This window comes from Pinus tabuliformis, chromosome Q, assembly GCF_031772625.1.
Source record: "Pinus tabuliformis cultivar Carrire ecotype Pingquan chromosome Q, CPIR1, whole genome shotgun sequence".
NCBI lineage: Eukaryota > Viridiplantae > Streptophyta > Pinopsida > Pinales > Pinaceae > Pinus > Pinus tabuliformis.
Window position 1 is genome coordinate 1,343,482,987 of NC_142296.1, and position 9,132 is coordinate 1,343,492,118.

General features: G+C 38.4%; 1 pseudogene; it reads right to left on the reverse strand.

The window, feature by feature from the left end:
- LOC149224837 (C4-beta,C20-epoxidase-like) overlaps window positions 1–7,753 on the reverse strand; it is a 68,643-nt pseudogene extending 60,890 nt beyond the window's left edge.
- Window positions 7,754–9,132: the final 1,379 nt, after the last annotated feature.

Sequence of the window (9,132 nt, forward strand, 5' to 3'; positions counted from 1 at the left end):
AGAAGTTTCTAATTGAAAGAAGATAGAGACATATTGCAGCAGGTGGTTTTCACCCACATTGGGTTTCCACCTTATATCTGGTGTTCTTTGGTGTGACTATCTATTTTTCTTGTTCATGTTCATTATTATATGGTACTGACATACATATTAATGGTCAACATCTGAAGAATAAATTAAATTATAAATCTAGAAGGTACATTGAAGAGAATTTAATAATATTGATTCACCCCCCTCTTAGTATTATTTCCAACAATTGGTATCAGAGCAGGTCCTTCAGAAGAAGCTTGATTGCTTGAAGGAATATCTATCATCATGAGCAACTATGAGAGAGAAGCATCAATCAGGCCACCAATTTTTGATGGGACCAACTTCGTCTATTGGAAGGTAAGAGTCACAACCTATCTTCAATCTCTTGGTACAGAAGTCGGGGATATCATAGATACAGGGTACGCTTTTCCTTCAGCAACTCCTACAGATCCGGCTGGTAAGAAGCAATATGAAACAAATGCAAAAGCTGTCAATACTCTATTAGGATGCCTATCTCAATCAGAATTTGTCAAGGTTATGCAGTACAAATCCGCAAAAGAAATATGGGATAAGATTGTTTTGAGCTATGAAGGAGATGAACAGGTAAAACGAGCAAAACTTCAAACCCTCAGAATTCAGTATGAAAATCTCAGAATGTACAATGATGAAAGTGTGGCTAACTATTTCCTACGTATAGATGAGATTGTTAATTGTATGAAAAAATTGGGTGAAGAAATAAAAGAGGCTGTTGTGGTTGAAAAGGTTCTTAGATCTTTATCCTCTAAGTTTGAATCAAAGGTTTCTGCAATAGAAGAAAAACAGAATCTACAGAAGCTTACCATGTCACAGCTGTACGGAATTCCAACTACTTACGAAATGAGGAAAGGAGGACCATCAGACAGGAGAGAAGATGCATTCAAGGCTTCAGGCAAAGGAGATTACTATGAGTCAGGACATATGTTAGAAGAAGAGGAAGAATCAAATTTTGTCAAGAACCTTCAACGGGGTGCTGGAAGATTCAGAGGTAAGTTACCTTTCAAATGCTTTTCTTGTGGAAGAGTCGGTCACTATGCTGCCAAATGTCCTCATAAAGATAAGCTTGACAAAGGTAAGGAACCTGTTAGATGGAACAAGAAACAAAATGTAAATAAGAAAAGCTATTACACTCATGAAGACAGTGATGGACTTTCAAATAGTGATGAAGATGAACAAGGTAATAATTATAGACTTTTAATGGCCTTTGAAGATGATGATTTCATGGATGCTATAGATGAAGAAGGTCTGTATGAAGAGATTTCTAAACTCAAAATTTTTTTAGAAGAGAAAAATATGATTATTGATACTCTGCAATTCCAACTCGTTGAAAGGGAAAAACATCATGAAAAGTTAGAATGTGAAATTGTGGGTCTTAGAAAAGAGATTGAGAAAACAAAAGATCTTAATATTAGATTTGTTAAAGGATATGAAACTCTAGATGAGATTATCAATGTGCAGCGTTCTCCACTAATCAAGGCAGGTCTAGGATATAATGAAGAAGCATCTCAAGTGCAGAAACCATCCACCTCCAAAAGTTATCTTGATGCAGCAAGGAGGAGTGAGCAAAGGCCCAATTGAAATCACCGGGTAAATCAGGGACAATTTACTTCAAGAATGAACAAAGACTACCAGGTAAATCAGGGGTAATCCACCTTAAGGATGAATAGAAGCTACAACCAGCCAAAGGTAAAACCTTCTCAATTTGCCTCAAGAATGGATGTCAGTAGAAACTACAATCGTTTGGTTGGTAGATTTGATAATCGCAGGAGTTTCTTCAATGGCCAATGTTTCTCTTGTCATAACTTTGGCCATAAAGCAGCTCAATGTGTTGCCTATAAGACAATCATGACTAGAGAAGCTCAAAAATAGAGGAGTATGACTGGGATCATGAAAAGAACCTACAATAACTTTTCTGCTCTTGAAAATGAAATAGAATGTTCTATTTGTAACAATTTCGGTCATGAAGATTCTGAATGCAGGAGCAGGTTTCGACAGACAACTCAGAAGGAGCAAGCCTCAAGTGCCAAAACATGGAGAATGAAGGAACCACAGCCAGAGAGATGTGGTATAGCTTTATATGTGGAAGGGCAAGAAAATCAATGGTACATCGATAGTGGATGTTCGAAACATATGACGGGTGATAAAGAAAAACTTCAGTCATATAGTGCCTTAGAGAAGGAGAAGAAGGTCTCTTTTGGAAATGACACCCCTGCTCTCATAAAAGGTAAAGGTTCTGTTCAGTTAAAGGAAAAGGTCAAAGCTGGAAATGTCATGTATGTTGATGGCTTAAAGCATAATCTATTGAGTGTCAGTCAGATGTGCGATCAAGGAACTGAGGTAATATTTCGATCAAATGGATGTAGTGTTCGTGATCTTAATATAGGAAAAACAGTGATCAAAGGCATAAGAACTCCGAATAATATATACATATTCAAAGAAGGACAACATCAATGCTATCTAAGCAAGAATGATGAACACTAGCTATGGCACATAAGATTGGGGCATCTAAGCTTCTCACAGATAAGGAAAGCATGCAAATACCAGGCAGTTCGTGGTCTTCCAGACATCAAAATTCCAGACAATACAATATGCAAATCATGTCAGTTTGGTAAGCAAACTAGAACTAACTTCCCTGAGAAGGAAGGATCAGCTAGCAGGCCACTTGAACTAGTCCATACTGATGTATGTGGTCCATCTAGGAAAAGGTCACCTCGAGGAGAAGAATATTTTATATTATTCATTGACGACTTTTCTAGGATGTGTTGGATAGGACTTATGAAGCACAAAGACGAAGCTTTCAAAAAATTCAAATCTTTCAAAGCCTTGGTTGAAAATGAATCAAATCACAAAATTAAATGCCTCAGGTCTGACAGAGGTGGGGAGTTTACCTCAAATGAATTTTTCGATTTTTGTGAAGAACATGGAATAAGAAGGGAATTCTCTACTGCAAGGACTCCTCAGCAAAATGGAGTAGTGGAAAGGATGAACAAAACAATTCAACAAATGGCTCGTGCTATGATGGATGAATCTGGAACTCCAACAACTTTTTGGGGTGAAGCTGCATTTGTTGCAGTTGTTATTCTCAACAAGACAAATGTCTGGGTGAACAACACTGAAACTCCTCATGAGCTCTGGTATGGTAAGACACCTATGGTAAAACATTTCAAAATTTTTGGAAGCAAATGCTATATTAAAAATACTGATGAAAATCTTGGCAAGTTTGAACCTAGAGCAGATGAAGGCATTCTCCTTGGATATTCTCCCCACAGTAAAGCATACAAGTGTTACAATAAAAGACTTGGAAGAAATGTTGACAGCATTGATGTAGTGGTTGATGAAGAAGGAAACATTCCTAGGCAAGTAAAGCCCGAAGATTTTGAAGATGATGAGCACTATCCTTCAACATCCAATCAGACTTATGATGAAGAAGAAGCTCAAGAGGCACCAGAAGAACAGACAAGGATAGAAGAGAAGACTCCATCCAGATACGTTCAGAAGAATCATCCAGAAACTCAAATTCTGGGGCAGAAAGAGGCAGGCATACAAACAAGAAGAACAATTGCAGAAGCTTCAAGCTATCTGGCATTACTCTCCTCCATTGAACCACAAAATGTAAGAAAGGCATGTAAGGATGAATGCTGGGTCAAGGAAATGGATGAAGAACTTGGGCAGATTGAAAAAAAAACACTTGGGAGTTGGTTCCTAGACCAAAAGACAAGAATGTCATAGGGACAAAATGGATATTCAAAAACAAGTTGAATGAAAATGGGGAAGTTATTTGAAACAAAGCCAGACTTGTTTGTAAAGGATATGCTCAACAAGAAGGAATCGACTTTGAAGAAACTTTTGCTCCCATTGCTAGACTTGAGGCCATCAGAATGTTCCTTGCTCTCTCTAGCTTTCAAAAGTTCAAAGTATTTCAAATGGACGTGAAATCAGCCTTTCTGAATGGAGACTTAGAAGAAGAAGTGTACACTAAGCAACCAAATGGATTCATCCTTGGGAATGATCCAAATCTTGTATGCAAACTAAAAAAGGCTCTCTATGTCTTAAACAGGCTCCAAGGGCTTGGTACTATCGTTTGGACAAATACCTTCATCAACAAGGTTTTCAAAAGGATTAGCAGATAGCAATCTTTATATAAAAATTGAAAGTGACAAATTGCTAATACTTGTTGTGTATGTAGATGATATTATCTTTGGCAGTAATGAAGAAGCTATGAGTCAAAACTTTGCCTCGGTGATGCAGAAAGAATTTGAAATGTCCTTGCTTGGAGAGCTGACATATTTTCTTGGTTTACAAATCCAACAAAATGAAGGCGATATCTTTTTATCTCAAACCAAGTACCTCAAGCAGATCTTGAAGAAGTATGGCATGGAAGATTCGAAACCAGTTTGTACCCCTATGGTCACAGGATGCAGCCTCAGTGCAAATGATGATTCAGCAGCAGTGCATCAACCAACTTATAGATCCATGTTTGGAAGTCTGCTCTATTTAACAGGTACCTGACCAGACATCATGCATGCAGTGGGAATGGTTGGAAGATTTCAGGCAAATCCAAAGGAAACTCATCTTCAGGCAGTAAAGAGAATTTTCAAGTATCTTCAAGGAACTCAAAACTATGGCTTATGGTATCCTAGAGATACAAATCTCACACTTCATGCTTATACAGATGCAGATTGGGCCGGAAGCGTGGATGACAGAAAAAGCACTAGTGGTGGTGCATTCTTTATGGGTTCCAGATTAGTATCTTGGTTCAGCAAGAAACAGAGTTCAATAGCATTATCTACAGCTGAAGCAGAGTATGTGGCTGCTGCATCTTGTTGCACACAACTTCTTTGGATGATGCAAACTTTGCAGGATTTTCAAATCACTTGTACTCCACATATCTCCATCCTATGTGATAATACAAGTGCAATCAGCATTTCAAAGAACCCAGTCATGCATTCAAAGACCAAGCATATACCTATCAAATATCATTTTCTTCGGGAACAAGTGCTTGAACAAAAGGTCAAGTTGGAGTATGTTACCTCTAAGGAACAAGTTGTTGATATACTCACAAAACCACTACCCAGGGAAACATTTGAATACCTTAGACAAAATCTGGGAGTAGTTGATGCATCATCTTGTTATTGAATCTTGTCTGTTGTACGTGAATTTCATATGGGGTATATGCGTACATGGTTTGGTCAGAGACCAGTTGGCACAGGTTCAGGGGGAGCATATATTCTTCTAAATATGCATTGTTGGCATTATGGTAGAAGATCTTGGAGGAGCAAGTACAGAAGAAGAACATGGATACTGATCTGAATAATGCTGCTAATTTTTTGTCTCTATGTCTTATATTTCTTTTGTCAAGGTCATGTAATGACCTATTTTGGTTTCCCCACTATGCTTGGGATGAATGATATAATGTTCTTGATGATCCTCACTTGGTTGGGTGATGAATGTATGGTCATTTATGATATATGGTGGATTATGGTTCTTCTTGAAGAACATTGTTTTTGCAGATCTGGCCTACAATCAGGGGGAGCACGATCAGCACAGGAGAACAGAGTCTTCAACATGTTCTCAGGGGGAGCATAACCCTTTTCCCTTGATGACAAAGGGGGAGAATGACTTTGAGGATCTTGGGGTTGCCATCAAGTCCAAAGGGGGAGATTGATGGCATTATGACACAGGTGTGGCACTATGGCATAAGTGTTGTCCTTGATGGCAACTCACTCAAGTGGCAAATCTCAGTTCAGGCTCTCAAAATGATAGAAAATGAGATACCTGCAGGTGCGCCGATCAAAAGCTGCGGACCCGCAGGTGCTCCAAACAAGAAGTGCGGACATACCCGTAGGTTCTCCGAACAAAAAGTGTGGACGTCAAAATCACACACTTTCATGCAGAGAAGCACGCACACATGGGAAATTTTATGATTGATCCATGGTATTTAGTCTGACGGTTTTGATCCTATGGTTTTGGTTCATGTTTTTGTTTCTAAAAGTATTGAACCCCAGTTTTGGGTCCCTTGTATTGGCTTTCTATGGTTTTGGTCCATGGTTTGAGTAAGGGCTTGTCTATAAAAAGGAAAGGAGATCTTTTGGCTGAGCACTCATGCAGGTGAAATATCTAAAGAAAATCAAGATCTAAAATTCTAGTGATCGGTTGGTGAGTGATAGCTAAATCAAGGAGAGATCTGAGCATTAGAAGGGAGATCTACATTGACGCATGATCAGATCTGTGGATCTAACAGTCTGGGGCATATTGGAGGACTGATAAATTGGCTCTACTCGGAGGTCCGTAGGCAAACCACAGTGCAGGTGCGGACGTGTGCAGTACAGACACGGGTTTAGTATGGAGGTGCGTAGTTCAGACACTGGTTCAGGTGCAGAGGTGTGCAGTACAGACACAAGTTCAGTGCGAAGGTGCGCAGTTCAAACACTGGTTCAAGTGCAGAGGTGTGCAGTAGAGACACAAGTTCAGTGCGGAGGTGCACAGTTCAGACACTAGTTCATGTGCGAAGGTATGCAGTACAGACATGGGTTCAGTGCGGAGGTGCGCATTTCAGACACGGGTTCACGTGCGGAGGTGCGAGTCTGACGACAATGCAGGTGCGGAGGTCTGTAGGCTCGACACGGATGAAGTGCGGATATCCACATAGTTCTATTGGTGAAGTTGCAGACTTTTCATAAAAACGTATTTTAGTTGCTTTTGTCTATTACTGCAGTGTTCTGGGTTCAAAATTGGTGTCTGGTTACAAGTATTTTTTTCTGGTTACTGCATTCTGAGAAGCTAGTGGTTGATTCAGTAGTTGATTGTGGAAAGGAGATTGGTTGATGCATATGTACTTGATTTTTGTTTAATGTTCATGGATCCAGTCTGAAAATTTATGAAACGTGGTCCCTGGAAGAAAAATAAGGTTGAAGCCTTCAGTAGGTGAGCACCTATGTACTAGTAGCTTAGCTAGTACAAGAGCTAAGGGGGTTGTAGCTCCCTTCCAGGAGAGTCTGGAAAACAAGAGAGGGTTGTAGCTCTCTGCAGGTTGTAGCCTGCGTATTGGTAAAGGACTGCACTAGTACAGAATTATTGTAAAAAGAAGTTTCTAATTGAATGAAGATACAGACATATTGCAGCAGGTGGTTTTCACCCACATTGGGTTTCCACCTTATATCTGGAGTTCTTTGGTGTGACTATCTGTTTTTCTTGTTCCTGTTCATCATTATATGGTACTGACATACATATTAATGGTCAACATCTGAAGAATAAATTAAATTATAAATCTGGAAGGTACATTGAAGAGAATTTAATAATACTAATTCACCCCCCCTCTCAGTATTATTTCCAATGGGATCAACATATTTCTTCTCCACAAGTTGATTTGCAAATCAATTTCCATGACTGTCCATAAATGAATACAAAAATAATGATTTTATGATCTATGGTAATTGGGATTAGTAGGAAAATAGTTAGGGTTAGAAAGCTCTTCTTCTTTTGCAATAAGTGCAACATGGTGCTTTTGAACAACAAATTCATCTCTCATGGTGATATTTTGCATCATATCATCCATTTTACTTACCAAAATGTCAAGCTTCACTTCTAAAGATGTCAGGTACTCCTTCTGTATGTTCTCCATTTCTTCCGCCTTCAACTTTGAACTTTTGACCAATAGATTAACTTCCACATCTATTGCACTGTCCTTCATTTATTCGAGTTTTGTAGTGTTCCTTTCTCTCAATTGAAAAGATATTTTTGAATCAAAGGCATCCTAGTAGTGTAAGAGAGCTAAACTAGTAGGTGGTTTCATGTCAACACACATTGAGTAGTATACTTGATTGAACCTGGCGGAAACGTGTTGCACTGTTTCTCTTAGTTGTCTTTTCAAATTATTATATTATTCTAAGATTATAAAATGATTCCTCTTGATCACCCATTTATCAAGGAAGACTTGCACAAACTAATGGAAATCGAAAATGCTTGTAGCTAGCAAGTTTTTCAACCATTTTTTGGCTTTGTCTTGCAAAGATAGAGAAAAAATCCCGATATTGACATCATCTTCTTCAACCTCAAAAAGGTCGAGAAAATTTTCAAAACTCTCAATTTATTTTCATCAATGGTATTACCATATTCTTCATCAAACCTCAGAAGATATTTCTAATAATTTTCAGGGAAATCATGGAGTATAAGAGGTAAGATGAGTGGCTTGTATCTATCTGGAATTTTAAAAGGTAGAGGAGTATGTATAGAAGCTATAAGATTACTCTTGATCTCTTGAGGCTTGTAAAGATGAATATGATCAACAAAAGTTTCAGAAGAAGGGTCTTGACCAAGATCAAAAGCACAAGGATAATTTATATTCACAATCTTCAATGGAAAGGAATCAAATGCAGGTCTGGAATCATTTTTCAAATACAGTATACATTGGAAAACCTTCTTGCAATTCTCCAGAAAAGAGAATAAATAATTTATGACAAATAACATGATGTCTCGGATGAAATTCCAAGTTGCATACCTGAAAATTCCATATTGCCTTTTCATGTTTTTGTTGGTAAGGTTCATCCTCCGGTGGAGTCTTTGAATTAAATTTGAAACTAATTTAGAGTCATCATGTGAATGATTTTAGCCTTTCTATGGTTGATCATTGTCCACCAATAGCAATCAGATCTGCAACTTGAATTGTCGTTCATAGAGAAGATGAAACCTTTCATTCCTTAGCAAAGACGCCAAAATGTTAGCACTCCTTAGTTTCCCAAGGCCGACAAAGGAAACCAAAGAGGTCACCACAAACCAAACTTGGACTTGAAAGCTAGCGCTGCCAAATCAGAGAGAGCTCTCTCTAAATCATCCTCATAGCCAATGGAAGTGACTCAAGAATATGAGGGGTTTAGGCTAGTTATTAGCTTAGTATGGTCTTGATTAGTGTTGATGGATAAGAAGCACACCGTCTAGGAACTAGGCCAAGTAGGTCAAAAGATTAATTGTAGACATAGAATAAGGTAAGGTAGGTGTAATCAGTGACACAAATGGTTTTTCATTGTGGTATGGGAATGAGGAAGAAGGATCAAAATTAACATACATGTATGA